We start from the raw sequence: 13,539 nt of genomic DNA, 5'->3' as shown, positions 1-13,539 counted from the left end.
CTCCTGATCCAATCACCGTGCCCGGGAGGGGGTCTGGCGCACTGGTTGGCAACTTCCTGAATCACGTGTCCCACCCAAATCGCTCCACTTGGAAAGGCAGGACTTGACCTCCCAGAAAGCAGATGAGGCCGTGGGACCAGAAGGCGCCCCCAGGAAGCGGATGCAGGGAGGCCGGGACCCCTGCTCACAGCCCGAGGGAGCTCACCCTCTGCTCTGCTCCTAGACCCCGTGCCGGGTGCTGGCCGTGCTCCTGCACTACTTCTTCCTGAGCGCCTTTGCGTGGATGCTGGTGGAAGGGCTGCATCTCTACAGCATGGTGATCAAGGTCTTCGGCTCCGAGGACAGCAAGCGCGGCTACTACTACGGGATGGGCTGGGGTAGGTGGGGATAAGATGGGGTAGAGCAGGTGTGCCTTCATCTTCAGGTTCTTCTTGGCACCCCTCTGTGCCCAGAAGGGCAGGAGGGGAAGGAGAGCCCCACTGGACAATTGATGGCAAAGACGCGTTGTTTCACTTTGTTCCTGTGCATCCTGAGGTGTCCTGGTGAGTACGTGAGGCCTCCCTTCCTGTGGGAAGGTTGGGCTGCGTAACTGATACCTGGTGTTCCGGCGCTTGCTGTACAGCATCTACCAGACGCTGGAGACCTCCTGCTTGTTTTTGATTTTCTCCAAATAGTTTTAATTTTCATGGTCCTCATTATGCGAGAAGATAACGGGTTTGTTTTATGCTTTGAGCTGCAAATACAATTTCTCTGATGAGGAACTGGAGGTAAGATATATACCCCACCACTGGTTTTCCTGGAGTGAACAGGAGGGACCACTAGAGGGAGGGGGAAACTCTGGGAAGAAGGAAGGGGAGAATGGATGCTGGCAGACAAACTGTCTCTGCCTCATCCTGTATTATCTTATTACTTAAAATTTTTATATCTTTCATTAAAAATTTGAATATTTCTTTTTGCAATAGATGTGCTCTTGACAAGGAAGGGATTACTATGTTTTTTATGGTTGTAAGATAACTGGGCTGGGGCAGAGCTATGAAGATGAAGGCCCTTTAATCCTTCCTGACAACTGCTTCATCTGAGATGATCTTTTTTTTTTTTTTAATTGAGGTATACTCAGTTTACAATGTGTCAATTTCTGGTGTGCAGCATTATGTTTCAGTCATACATATACATATATATATTCCTTTTCATATTCTTTTTCATTATCAGTTACTATAAGATATTGAGTATAGTTCCCTGTGCTCTACAGTAGGACCTTGTTGTTTGTCTATTTTATGTGTAGTAGTGTGTATCTGCAAGTCTTGAACTCCCAATTTATCCCTTCCTACCTCCTTCCTGCCCCAGACACCATGAGTTTGTTTTCTATGGCTGTGAGTCTGTTTCTGTTTTGTAAATAAGTTCATTTGCATCTTTTTTTAGACTCCACATATCAGTGATATCATGTGGTATTTTTCTTCCTCTGTCTGGCTTACTTCACTTCAATCTCCAGGTCCATCCGTGTTGCTGCAAATGGCATTGTTTCATTCTTTTTAATGGTTGAGTAGTATGTGTGTATATATATAGTATATATATACCATAACTTCTTTATCTACTCACTTGCTGGACATTTAGGTTGTTTCCATGTCTTGGCTATTGTAAGTAGTGCTGTTATGAACACTGGGGTGCATGTATCTTTTTGAATTATAGTCTTCTCCAGATATATGCCCAGGAGTGAGATTGCTGGATCATAGGGTAAGTCTATTTTTAGTTTTTTAAGGAACCTCCATATTGTCCTCCACAGTGGCTGTACCAATTTACATTCTCACCAGCAGTGTAGGAGGGTTCTTTTTTCTCCACACCCTCTCCAGCATTTATCATTTGTGGACTTTTGAATGATGGCCATTCTGACTGGTGTGAGGTGATATCTCATTGTAGTTTAGATTTACATTTCTCTGACAATTAGCGATATGCGTAGTTTTTCATGTGCCTTTGGGCCATCTGGATGTCTTCTTTGGAGAGGAGGCTATTTAGGTGTTCTGCCCATTTTTTTTATTGGGCTGCTTGGTTTTTTGGTATTGAGCTGTATAAGCTGTTTGTGTATTTTGGAAATTAGTCCCTTGTCAGTTGCAGCCACTCTGTAGGTTGTCTTTTTGTTTTGTTTATGATATCCTTAGCTGTGCAAAAGCTTTTAAGTTTAATTAAATCCCATTTGTTTATTTTTGCCTTTATTTCCATTACGCTAGGAGCTGGTTCAAAAAAAATATTGCTGTGATTTATGTCAAGGGTGTCCTGTCTATGTTTTCCTCTAGGAGTTTTACAGTATCCAGTCTTACATTTAGGTCTTTAATCTATTTTGAGTTTACTTTTGTTTATGGTGTTAGAGAATGTACTAATTTCCTTCTTTTACAAGTAGCTGTCTAGTTTTCCCAGCACCACTTATTGAAGATACTGTCTTTTCTCCATTGTATATTCTTGCCTCCTTTTTTGTAGATTAATTGACCATAAATGTGTGGGTTTATTTCTGGACTTTCTCTCCTGTGCTGTTGATCTATGTGTTTTTGTGCCAGTACCATACTGTTTTGATTACTGTAGCTTTGTAGTATAGTCTGAAGCCAAGGAGCATGATTCCCCTGGCTCCAATCTTCTTTCTTAAGGTTATTTTGGCTATTCAGGGTCTTTTGTGTTTCCATACAAATTTTAACACTTTTTCTTCCAGTTCTATCAAAAATGTCATTGGTAATTTGATAGGGATTGCACTGAATCTGTATATTGCCTTGGGTAGGCAATATTGATTCTTCCAATCCAAGAACATAGTATATCTTTCCATCTGTTTGTGTTGCCTTCTATTTCTTTCATCAGTCTTATAGTTTTCAGAGTAGAGGTCCTTTGCCCCCTTAGGTAGCTTACTCCTAGGTATTTTATTCTTTTTGATGCAATGGTAAATGGCATTGTTTCCTTAATTTCTTTTTCTAATATTTTGTTGTTAGTGTATAGAAATGCAACCGATTTCTGTATATTAATTTCGTATCCTGCAACTTTACCAGATTCATTGATGAGCTCTAGTGGTTTTCTGGTTGCTTCTTTAGGGTTTTCTATGTATAGTGTCATGTCATCTGCAGACAGTGACAGTTTTACTTCTTCTTTTCCAATTTGGATTCCTTTTCTTTTTCTTCTCTAATTGCTGTGGTTAGGACTCCAAAACTATGTTGAATAGAAGCGGTAAGAGTGGGCATCCCTGTCTTGTTCCCGATCTTGGAGGAGATGCTTTCAGCTCTTCACCATTCAGCACGCTGTTAGCTGTGCGTTTGTCATACAAGGCCTTTATTATGTTGAGGTGTGTTCCCTCTAGGCCCACTTTCTGGAGAGTTTTTTTTTTTTATCATAACTGCATGTTGAACTTTATCAAAAGCTTCTTCAGCATCTATTGAGGTGATCGTACGGCTTTTATTCTTCAGTTTGTTAATGTGGTGTAGCACATTGATCAATCTGCAGACACTGAAAAATCCCTGGGACAAATCCCACTTAATCATGGTGTATGACCTTTTCTTTTAACGTATTGTTAGAGTTGACTTGCTAGTATTTTGTTGAGGATTTTTGTATCTATATTCATAAGTGATACTGGCCTGTGATTTTCTTCTTATGTGAGACCTCTGTCTGGTTTTGGTACTAGTGTGATGGTGGCCTCACAGATGGGTTTGGAAGTGTTCCTTCCTCTGCATTTTTGGGGAATATTTTCAGAAGGGTAAGTGTTAGCTCTTCTCTAAATGTTTGGTGGTATTCACCTGTGAAGCCATCTGGTTCTGGACTTTTGTTTGTTGGGAGTTTTTAAATTACTAATTTGGCCTCACCCCTGGCCCCACCCCTGTCATCATCCCAAGGGCCCATTTATCACACTGGGGTGACTGGAGCAGTCTCAGGACCTTGGGCGGGTGGGACGCTGGACAACAGTGTCTTGGTGCTGAGCTCAGGAGGGAAATGGGTGATTATAGAGCATGCTGTGAGTCCTCGGGGTGAACAGGGGAACTCAGTGAAGTCAAAGACCTTTGCTCTGGGCTGGGGGTCCTGGGAAAGACATGTGGAGCTAAAAGGGATCCACCTTGAAGTTACTTCCTCCCTGTCACTTCTCCAGGGGGTCTGGGGTCAGCTCTGCAGGGGTCCTTCAAGGCAACCCCCACAGGTCTCACTCTGAGACGAGGGTGTTTTGAGGATATTTGGTCCTCGCCCCTCCTCCCCCTCCCCCTCCCACAAGCACCACACGCCTCAGCAGATTAACCTCAGTTAAACTGAACTGGGAGCCTCTGTGGGACTCACTCTGTGGCAAGGGGTGTGCTCTTCTCACAGCCTGGAAGGCGAGGTCACGAGACAGTGACCTGCCAGCTCAGTCCTGCTTGTTTGGTTGGTCTGCACAGTTTTTGAGAAGAAACTGGGATTAGATGCCAACACTCAACATCTGGTTTTCCTTGAGCACCCGGAACCCAGGGCCCTATCCCTTCCTGATGGCGCGTGGCTAGAGCCAGTCACCCTGACGGCCCCTGGAGGACGCGAAGCCTGCGGGCCCAGCTGTGGGCCCGGCCGCGAGCACTCTGCGGACAGAGCGCTGGGCGGGGTTCCAGCAGGCCTGCACCCCCATCCATCTCCCTGCCAGCCTCCCCTTAATTAATTTCATTGGCAGTTCATGCGCTGTGTCCTTTGCTTTGATTGGGTCAGAATTGGCTTCAGGCCTAAGTAAACACATTCTGAAGGTGGCTGGGCTCTCTGAGCCTGCAGTTATAAATCAAGAAGGAGCTGGGGGCTGACCCAGGGCATGGGGAGTTCATGCTGCAGGGGGGCCCCTCCGAGAGGCTGCTTCCCCATAGATTTCCACCCTGTTCTTACTCCGACCTTCAAACCACCTGAAGCCGGTGGGAGTGGCACCGAAGGACCACCTTCCATTGACTGTCCTTCAGACGGCCAGGCCCCGTGCCGGGAGGTGTGCGGTGAGTGGAGGTGGATGGCAATAAACCCCGTCTTCTACAAGTCCGTGAGGAAGCCGGGAGGACGTCAGTGAGGAGCGCCCAAGGGTTTCAACACCAGCAGAGTGGACACGAGCCTCAGCTCGCAATCAGGGTGGAACAAGCGTGTTCGCTTTGTTTTCTTCTGTGATGCTATCTGATCTCTTCTGGGAGCTCGCGTTCAGCTCGAAGGTGAAATTTAATCAGCCATTCTGGGTCCTGCCGGGAAGATTTATCACACTGTGCCAAGGCACCCGGAGGCGCGTCCCGGGCTATACTGCGCCGCAGTAACGAGCAGCTCACAAAATCCCAGCGGCTTCAAATAAGCAAGTTTTCATGGGAGTCAGGGGATTCCACTCACTACAGCAAAAGCCCCGGTGAAGAAAAGCACAGTCTGATTGCTTTAAAAAGTTTCTATTTTCACCGGAGAGAGAAAGCTTGAACTCCAAAAACTGTATTTCATTAAGATGGGACCTGGATTCTGATATTTTACACACAGTCTTACTGGTGTCTCACAGTTCAGTCGGTAACAGAGAAAAGGGAGACAGGGCTTTGAGGTGGCTGGTACAGCAGAAATTACTGCAGGGATTGGCGTCCTACCTTGAGTAACTTATTTTACAAACACACAGCCACATCTCGTTTAATCCTCACAACAGCCTAGTGAGGAAGGATTTCATCACCAGTTTTCATGAGAACAGGAAGGCTCAGAGGGGTTTAGCTAGTTCCCTGAGGCTGCACGGCTGGTCTGGAGCCAGCTTGGGAGTAGAATCGGGTGTCATTGGGCTCCAAAGCCCCAGCTTTTCCCACTCTTTGCCCCATCCTGCTCCCACGCTACTCATTCTTCCACATGTGAACTTTTCCTCAACAACACACACACTCATCTAGTCTCTGCAGCGTCGGTAGCTTGTTCTGCGGCTGTGAGTTCGGGGAAAGATCCTACCAGTCTCACTGCTTTCCTGCCCACGGGGGTTTGGGCCAGTTTTTCTATTTTGCCGCTACCATCAAAGCTGTGGAGAACGTCCTTGGACTTGAGCAGGACAAATTCCAAGCACGGTATCTGGTACTTAGTGAGTCCTTGATTCCCTCGTTGTGTGGATAAATGTATCTATCTCCAGCTATCTCTAGCAGGGTCACACGTGCAACTGCTTATTTTAAATGCACTCTTGGATTCTTCTTATTCTCATCCATCATCCTCCACTTCCCACATCATCACATCACCAGCATCATCACCATTATCAGCTTCCCTGTCAGCATCTATTGGGCACTGCTGTTTTCCTGTGTGTGTGTTGGGCTGGGTTAAGAACTTTGCATGCATTATCTTATTTAATCTTCCCAATAATCACCTGTTGAATGATTGAGTTCATTAACTTACCAATGATCAACAGGATCTTAAGACTTGGCTTACTTGTCTTAAATACTGTGCAGCTGATGATTCTTTCTCCCCCTCCATCATCCGCCTAGCAGTCATGGATGCTTACTGTTTACCAAGAATGATAAATTACTTTAGTTCTCCCAGTGACATTTTGTGGTAAGGACTGCTGTCATCTCCATTTTGCAAGCAAGGCAGCTGAGCCTGAGAGGTAAACTGACTCACTCAACACCATCCAGCTCCAGATAAGTAGAGCCTGGATTTCAACCAGGACGTCTGGCCCCACAGTTGGGATCAAATAAAACCATCCCACTGCCTCCCAGACACACAGACCACTGACATTCTGAGCTGGTTACTCACCCTTACACAGAGTATCTCATAAGCATCTGGAGACCCAGAAAGTAGGAGGGTAGTGGGATAAATTCATGGTCATCAAATCCCACTATGGGAGAATTTTGTATTTATATGCGGTTAGAACTAGGGAAAACATGATTTTTTCCCCTCTTCCGGGGACTGTATCGAGAGGCATTCAGAATGGTCCAGCGTTTGACATACCGTCGTAGGCTGTCCTACAGTACAGCCTCTAACAAAAGCAGGCGGTCCCGAACCCCTGGTAATAGGGTTGTTTACCTTTATACCAAGAAAGATGGGAAAGCATCAAAATCCGCACATGGCCTGTGCCTAGGATGACTTCGAGGAGTTCGCGCTGTAAGACCTACAGCTCTAATGAGACTGTCTAAAAAAAAAGCATGTCAGCCGGGCTTATGGTGGTTCCACGGGTGTAAGTGTGTCCGTGACAGGGTCAAGCGTGCTTTCCTTACTGAGGAGCAGAAAATCGTTGTGAAAGTATTGAAAGCACAAGTGCAGAGTCAAAAAGCTCAATAAAAAAAATGAAGCTTTTCTGAGTAATAAAAAAAGTGAAAAAGCAAAAAAAAAAAAAAACTAAAAAAACAAAAACAAAACAAAGAACTGGGGACAACGTGCCTGGACTGCAGATGTACTCTGACTTGGCAAAGCGACTGTTATCGGATGTTTCTGGGAGGCGTCAGCTCTAGGCGTTTAGCGTCTTGCCGGGAAGCACTGTTTTCCATTTCCCTTTCATTGCAATTTCAAAGTTTTAATCAAGGTAGGACTTGGGAGAGTCTAAGACTGTCCTCACTGCAGAGGACAGATGGTGTTCTAGACAGAACAGGAAGGACTCAATTCGCAGTGGAGATAAAGGAAAGCCACGTGTGAAAAGCTCAGGCTGACCCTGCAGTCGCTCTCATCTGCAGGGTTGGGAGCCGCAGCTCCAGCAGGAGGCGCACAGTGCAGTCCTGTCCCTGCTGGTCCTGACGCCCCGATGCTCTGGAAAGCCCTGGGCTTCATCTCCAGAGAGGGTCTGGTTCGGAGGCTCTTTGGGAGCCAAACCATTTGGATCAATGAATGCCCAGTGTCAGTGCACCTCCACTCATCCCCCGGCCCCTCTGCTCTGGAGATGGAGGCCTCAGTACTCGCAGGGGTCCTCACAGCATTTCCAGAGCCTGAAGCTGGGTCTGTGCTGTGTGCGTGGAGTCCAGGAGCGCCCACCTGACGGAGTCCGTGGGTCCTGTTCCCCATGAGTGGGGCCTCAGGGACGTCAGCTTCCTCACAGAGAGGAAGCTTGCGGTCTCAGCTCTTTGCGCCTGTTTGGGCACCAGCCCTGCCCGTGGGTCCAGTTCCCTCGCACTGGACCATGAATGCAGATGCGGACCAGCCCCAGACCCCGGGCTGGGATTCCTGAGCCTTCCACTGGCAAAGCGAGCAGAGGGGGGGATGCTGCGCTCACAGCGGCTGCATCGTTCATAGACCTCGGAGGAGGCATTGCTTTCTGAGCAGCTACGAGTGGGTTATTTTTTCTTTTCAGAAATAAAGTCAGTTTCGCAAGAAAAGATCCTCATAATTCACCTGTGCGTGAGGAAGTGGAGAAAGGCCCGTTTTTAATGTGTGCCCTTCAGAACAAACTCCCCAGACAACGGGGGCGGGAAATGCTGGGTATCCACCTCCCTGTTTGAGGTTCATAAACACATTAGCTTATAAATGCCTCTAAGCTACACAGTGTCCTCTGGAAGAGAAAGAGACAGATGAAGGTTCCCTACGGTCAAGCTGGAGTTCCCAGAGCTGTTTTTTGAATGTAGGGCCTTTCCTCTGCAGAATGATTGATGGCTGATCCAGAGCAAGTTTTAAGAACTTTATTCTTAGTGTGAGAGCTTTCTTCCAACTCCCAGTCCCCAAGCAGACTCTGGTGTGGCATTGAAAACACCAGGCAGATTTATTTTGTCTTAATTCAGTCTCAAGTGGCAGAAACACAACTTCAAGAGTCTGTTGTAAAAACTAGAATTTACTGCCTCATATAACAAAAACACCCAGGGCCATGGCTTCAGGCATGCTCACTCCAGGGGCGCGAGTGACATTATCAAGATTTGTCTTCTTTTTCCCATCTTGCAGATCTGACTTCTCCGTTTGTGCCTTGGCTCTCCCCACGTGGTACCAAGATAGCTGCCTGGATCTGAGTCTCACTAATATTTGCATCTTCTCGGAAAGATCAGTTTCTTCTTTCTCAATCAGTTAAAGGAAAAACCCAGGGCTGAGTCTCACTGGTCCACCCAGTGCTACACTTTCATCTTTGGGCCAATCTCTGGCTAGAGATGTAATGATTCAGCTAGCTGGGCTTGGGTGACGCAGCCATCTTAGATCCAGGAGAGGAACCAGATAGCACATGGGGGTGGATAATGGCTCACCAAGGAAAATGCAGGTTCAGTTATAAAAGAAGGCGGCCCAATGGAACAGATCTGCAGTGGAGCAACCCAGCAACAGCAAGCACCCATCCTTCAAGTCCCAGAGAATCTCACCTGCTTTGACTGCCTTCCCTCCCCCGTAAACCATGGCTCTAGACCGGAAGATCTCTTTCCACCACTGCAGGGCCACACCTTTCCCAGTCTGTCCATTTCGGCCTAGAACTATCCATTTCATTATCCTCGTGTGTGTGTGCGTGTGTGCACGCATGTGTGGGCACACATGCCTTCCCCAATGAGACTCTCAGCTCTGACGAGAGCTGTATCTCACCTCATATTTGCTCTGCGACCCTCACCTGTTAGATTAACCCCTCACCAGACAGATGGTTTGCAAACACTTTCTCCCATGCCATAGGTTGTCTTTTCATTTTGCTGATGGTTTTGTTGGCTAGAGCTTTTTGGTTTGATGTCGTTCCATTTGTTTTTGATTTTGTTGCTTGTGCTTTAGGCGTCATCATCAAAAAATCACTGCCGGGGTACACGTCAAGGAGCTCTTCACCTACATTTTCTTCGAGGAGTTTAATGGTGTGAGACCTTACAGCTAAGTCTTTCATCATTCTGAGTTAATCTTTGTGAGGCATGATAGGGCTCTAGTTTCATTCTTTTACATGTGAATATCCAACTTCCCAGCACCGCTTATTGAGTAGACTAATTCTGCATTGAGGATTCTTGGCTCCCTTGTTAAATATTAGTTGACCATATATGCACAGGTTTATTTCAGGACTCTCGATTCTCTTCCATTGGTCTGTGTGTCTGTTTTTATGCCAGTACCATAGTGTTTTGAGTACTCTATTTTTATAACACACCTTAAAATTAGGAAGAGTGATGCCTTCAGATTTTTTTCTTTTCAGGATTGTTTTGGATATTTGGGGTCTTTTGTGGTTCCATATAAATTTTAGGATTTTTTCTACTTCTGTAAAAAATGCCATTGGAATCTTGACAGGAATTACATTGAATCTATAGATGGTTTTGGATAATATGGATATTTTAACAATATTTAATTCTTCCAATTCATGAACTTGGGATACCTTTCCACCTATCTGTGTCTTCTTTGGTTTATTTGGCTAATATTTTGTAATTTTCAGTGTAGAGATCTTTTGCCTCCTTGATTAAATTTATTCCTAAGTAGTTTATTGATTTTGCTGTTACTATAAATGGTACTTTTAAGATTTATTTTTCTGATTTGTTGTTACTAAGTAAAAATGCTACTGACTTTTTATGTTAAATTTGTATCCTGCAACTTTACCTAATTTGTTGATTAGATCTAATAACTTTTTGGAGTCTTTGTAATGTTTTATATATAAAATCATGTCATCTGCAAATAGGGATCATTTTAGTTCTTTCTTTCAAATTATGATACCTTTTATTTCTTCTTCTTGCCTGATTGCCCTGGCTAGGACTTCCAGTACCATGCTGACATAGAATGGTGAGAATGGGTGCCTTTGTCTTGTTCCTGATCTTAGAGGGAAAACTTCCAACCTTTCACTGTTAAGCGTGATGTCAGCTGCGGGCTTGTCATATATGGCATTTATTATGTGAGGTACTTTCCTTCTATACCTAACTTTTAAAGAGTTTTTTTTTTTAAATCATGAATTGATGTTGAATTTTGTCAAACGCTTTTGCTGCATCTATTGAGATGATCATATGACTTTTTTCCCCTTCTTTCTGTTAATGTGATGTATCACACTGGATGGTTTGCATATGCTGAGTGATCCTTGTATCCAAAGGATAAATCCCACTTGGTAATGTTAAGAGATCTTTTTAATGTGCTGCTGCATTTGGTTTTCTAGTATTTTATTGAGAACTTCCCATCTAATTCGTCAGGAACAGTCACCTGTGGCATTCTGTTCTTGCAGTGTGATGGTCTGTATTCCAGACCGCCCACCTGGGAGGGTGCTCATCATCGAACCCCCTCAGCACCAAGGCTGGTAACCAGGCAAGGCCTGTGGCTGGCACAGGGGTTGGGTCATACACACCATGGAGTACAGTCAATGGGCATGTAATTATTCCTAAATGGGAGTGTCCTCTTCCCTCTAAATGTTTTTGAACGTTATAAGTGTCTAATGAAAACTAAGGCAGGAGTCACTCTGTGCTGAGACCATGCCTCACAACTGAGAAGATGGAGATGGCGCTGAAAGGATTTGGGTGCTGATACTGTAGGCTAACTGCAAAGCTGCTTCACAAATCCTTTTTCTTCTTGAAAACTGAAATTGACTTTGATGTCTTTTGAGAGCCTGACTGCATCTTTTAATTCACACAGAGCCTCTTTTCTCAGTTCTCTGTGCTCTGCTGAGAACACTGGGGACCAGTGACGGTCTAGAAATGGAACTGAGGGTGAGCTTGGGCAGAGCTCCCGTGGTGAAAACAGCCCAGTTCCCACGCCCGTCCCATAGTGGGCAGCACTGGGGCATCTGGAGTTAGGGTGCAAAGGGGGAGGGGTCTCGGCCCTATCATGCTGAGTTGGGCTCTCAGGGAAGTTTGTAGAAGGACCTTTCCCTTCTCAAGGAGTCCAAGGCTGAGCTGTATCCACGGGGCACGATCGCTGCCAGGGACAGGTCATGGTTCCTGAGTCCCAGCGGCAGAGCTGGTCTCTGGCCAATGCCATGCAGCAGGGAACATGGAACACAGGGAAATTTAATGGATTTTCACCCAGAACGTAAGTCTTTCCCCTCCTTTTTGCTAACCTGTGCATGTTGTGTGAAGGAAAGGGGAGGGAGGGAGGGAACTTGGCTCAAAGTGGCCTCACAGGCAAACACCTGTGAAACGGCCTCCTCACCCTATCTGTGGGTGAGGGCTCCCCTTGGGGACCTGGCAGATGACACCACTTCCCAGGGTCAACTAACTCCATCGGCCCCACCCTGGCAAGGTGTCTGCAGCTTCATGAGTGCTGACATAGCAAGGAGAGCATCCTCAGGCCACTTCAGAGGTGAAGAGGAGAAAATGCACCCAGGACGGAAAGTCCAAGTGCAGCGCTACTCTCCATCCTTCATTGATAACCTCCTCGTGAGGGTCCCTGGCCTCGTCTTTTTCCTGAGCTGTCAGCAGTGGATGCAGCAAACACGAGTGTTCCTTCATCTCACATCAGCATATCCTGATTCCTGGGGATGCCCAGGGCATCCTAGGAGCTGGGGGTCTCTGCACATCCCAGTTTGGCAATTATACATCCCAATTAAGTCCCTCCTGATAATGGAAGGGGCACTGGGTAAGCCTGGGCAGCAGGACGTAACTGGGGAGGATTTATGAAGTAAATTAACAAGGAACTTCTGCATAAGCTCTTTTTTTTTAAATCAAAGAGATAAAGGCTTCACTGCAAAATATTACTGCACCCATAAAACTGGAAAAGAATGGACTCAGGTGGGTTATTTTATTCAAACACCTTGACGTTCTCTGTGAAGGGTGGAAGGATGATGATTTTGAACGTGATTCCCCAAGTGTCTAGCCCAGAGCACGTGACTCTCAGGTTAGAAGGGATACTGGGCCCCTAGCTGGCCTTTTCCAATCTTATGTCTGAATCCAGAGCTGGTGTCAGCTTGTGCACCTGTTACAGGTGCGCCGCCCACGTTGGGTGTGTGTCCTGCGCACGGTGGCTGTTACTACTGGGAGCTGCCTGTGCCGCACCCGTCTGGTTCCTGTGTGACCTGCCTATGGGTGTGACTTGCGGGCTGCCATCGAGCATCACCTACGCACGTCCTTCACGTGTGATGCTGCGTGTGTGTGTTACCTGTGTGAACCCTCCGTGTGCCGTCTCCCTGGTTTCCGTGCTACGTGTGTGTTTCCCAGCGGCTGTGCTCTCTCTGCGGCTGCTTCCCCTCTGTGCTGCCTGGGTGGGGGCTGTGTGCGCGCCGCCTTCGGGCTGCAGTGCCGCCGCCGTGTGTCACTGACCACGAGCCTCCCCGTGCAGCCTGAGTGTGCATCTTGTGTGTGCATGTGTGCGCTGCCTGTGTGGGCACTGCCCGGCTCAAGTTCTAGCCTTTCCCCTGTGCTGCGCTCACTTAGGTGGGCCGCGTTACCTGTGTTCATGCGGCCTCTGTGTCACCTGACTGCAGCAGCGCCCCGTGTTATCTGTGCATGCCCCCCGTGCGCTGGGGTCCTGGGGGTCTCCTGGTCTGTCCCTGGGTGTGCACGCCACTGCGGTACGCGGTCTGTGTGTGCTGCCTGCGTCCAGCCTGTGTGTGCGGCACCTCTGCGTCACCTGAGCCTGCTGCTCCGTGTGGACATTTTCACATGCTCAGTGTGCGTGATTCTCACGTGAGCTGTCGCGGGTTATTCCCCGGGATTCTCCGTGTGTTTTGGTTTGTGTGGTGCCGCCCCTGTGACATCTGTGTGTCCTGTGTTCATGCTACTTGCATGTTACTCGGGGTGATGCTTACAGCTGTCACACGTGTGT

The 13,539-nt window shown here is 47.0% G+C and overlaps 1 pseudogene; it reads left to right on the top strand.

Annotated features, from left to right (window-relative positions):
• Positions 1 to 6,862: 6,862 nt before the first annotated feature.
• On the top strand, positions 6,863 to 7,224 carry LOC107034074 (large ribosomal subunit protein eL34-like; annotated as a pseudogene).
• Positions 7,225 to 13,539: the final 6,315 nt, after the last annotated feature.

This window comes from Vicugna pacos, chromosome 32, assembly GCF_048564905.1.
Source record: "Vicugna pacos chromosome 32, VicPac4, whole genome shotgun sequence".
Lineage (NCBI taxonomy): Eukaryota > Metazoa > Chordata > Mammalia > Artiodactyla > Camelidae > Vicugna > Vicugna pacos.
Note: the sequence above shows the minus strand (reverse complement) of the source record. Positions and strands in the feature narration are given on the sequence as shown.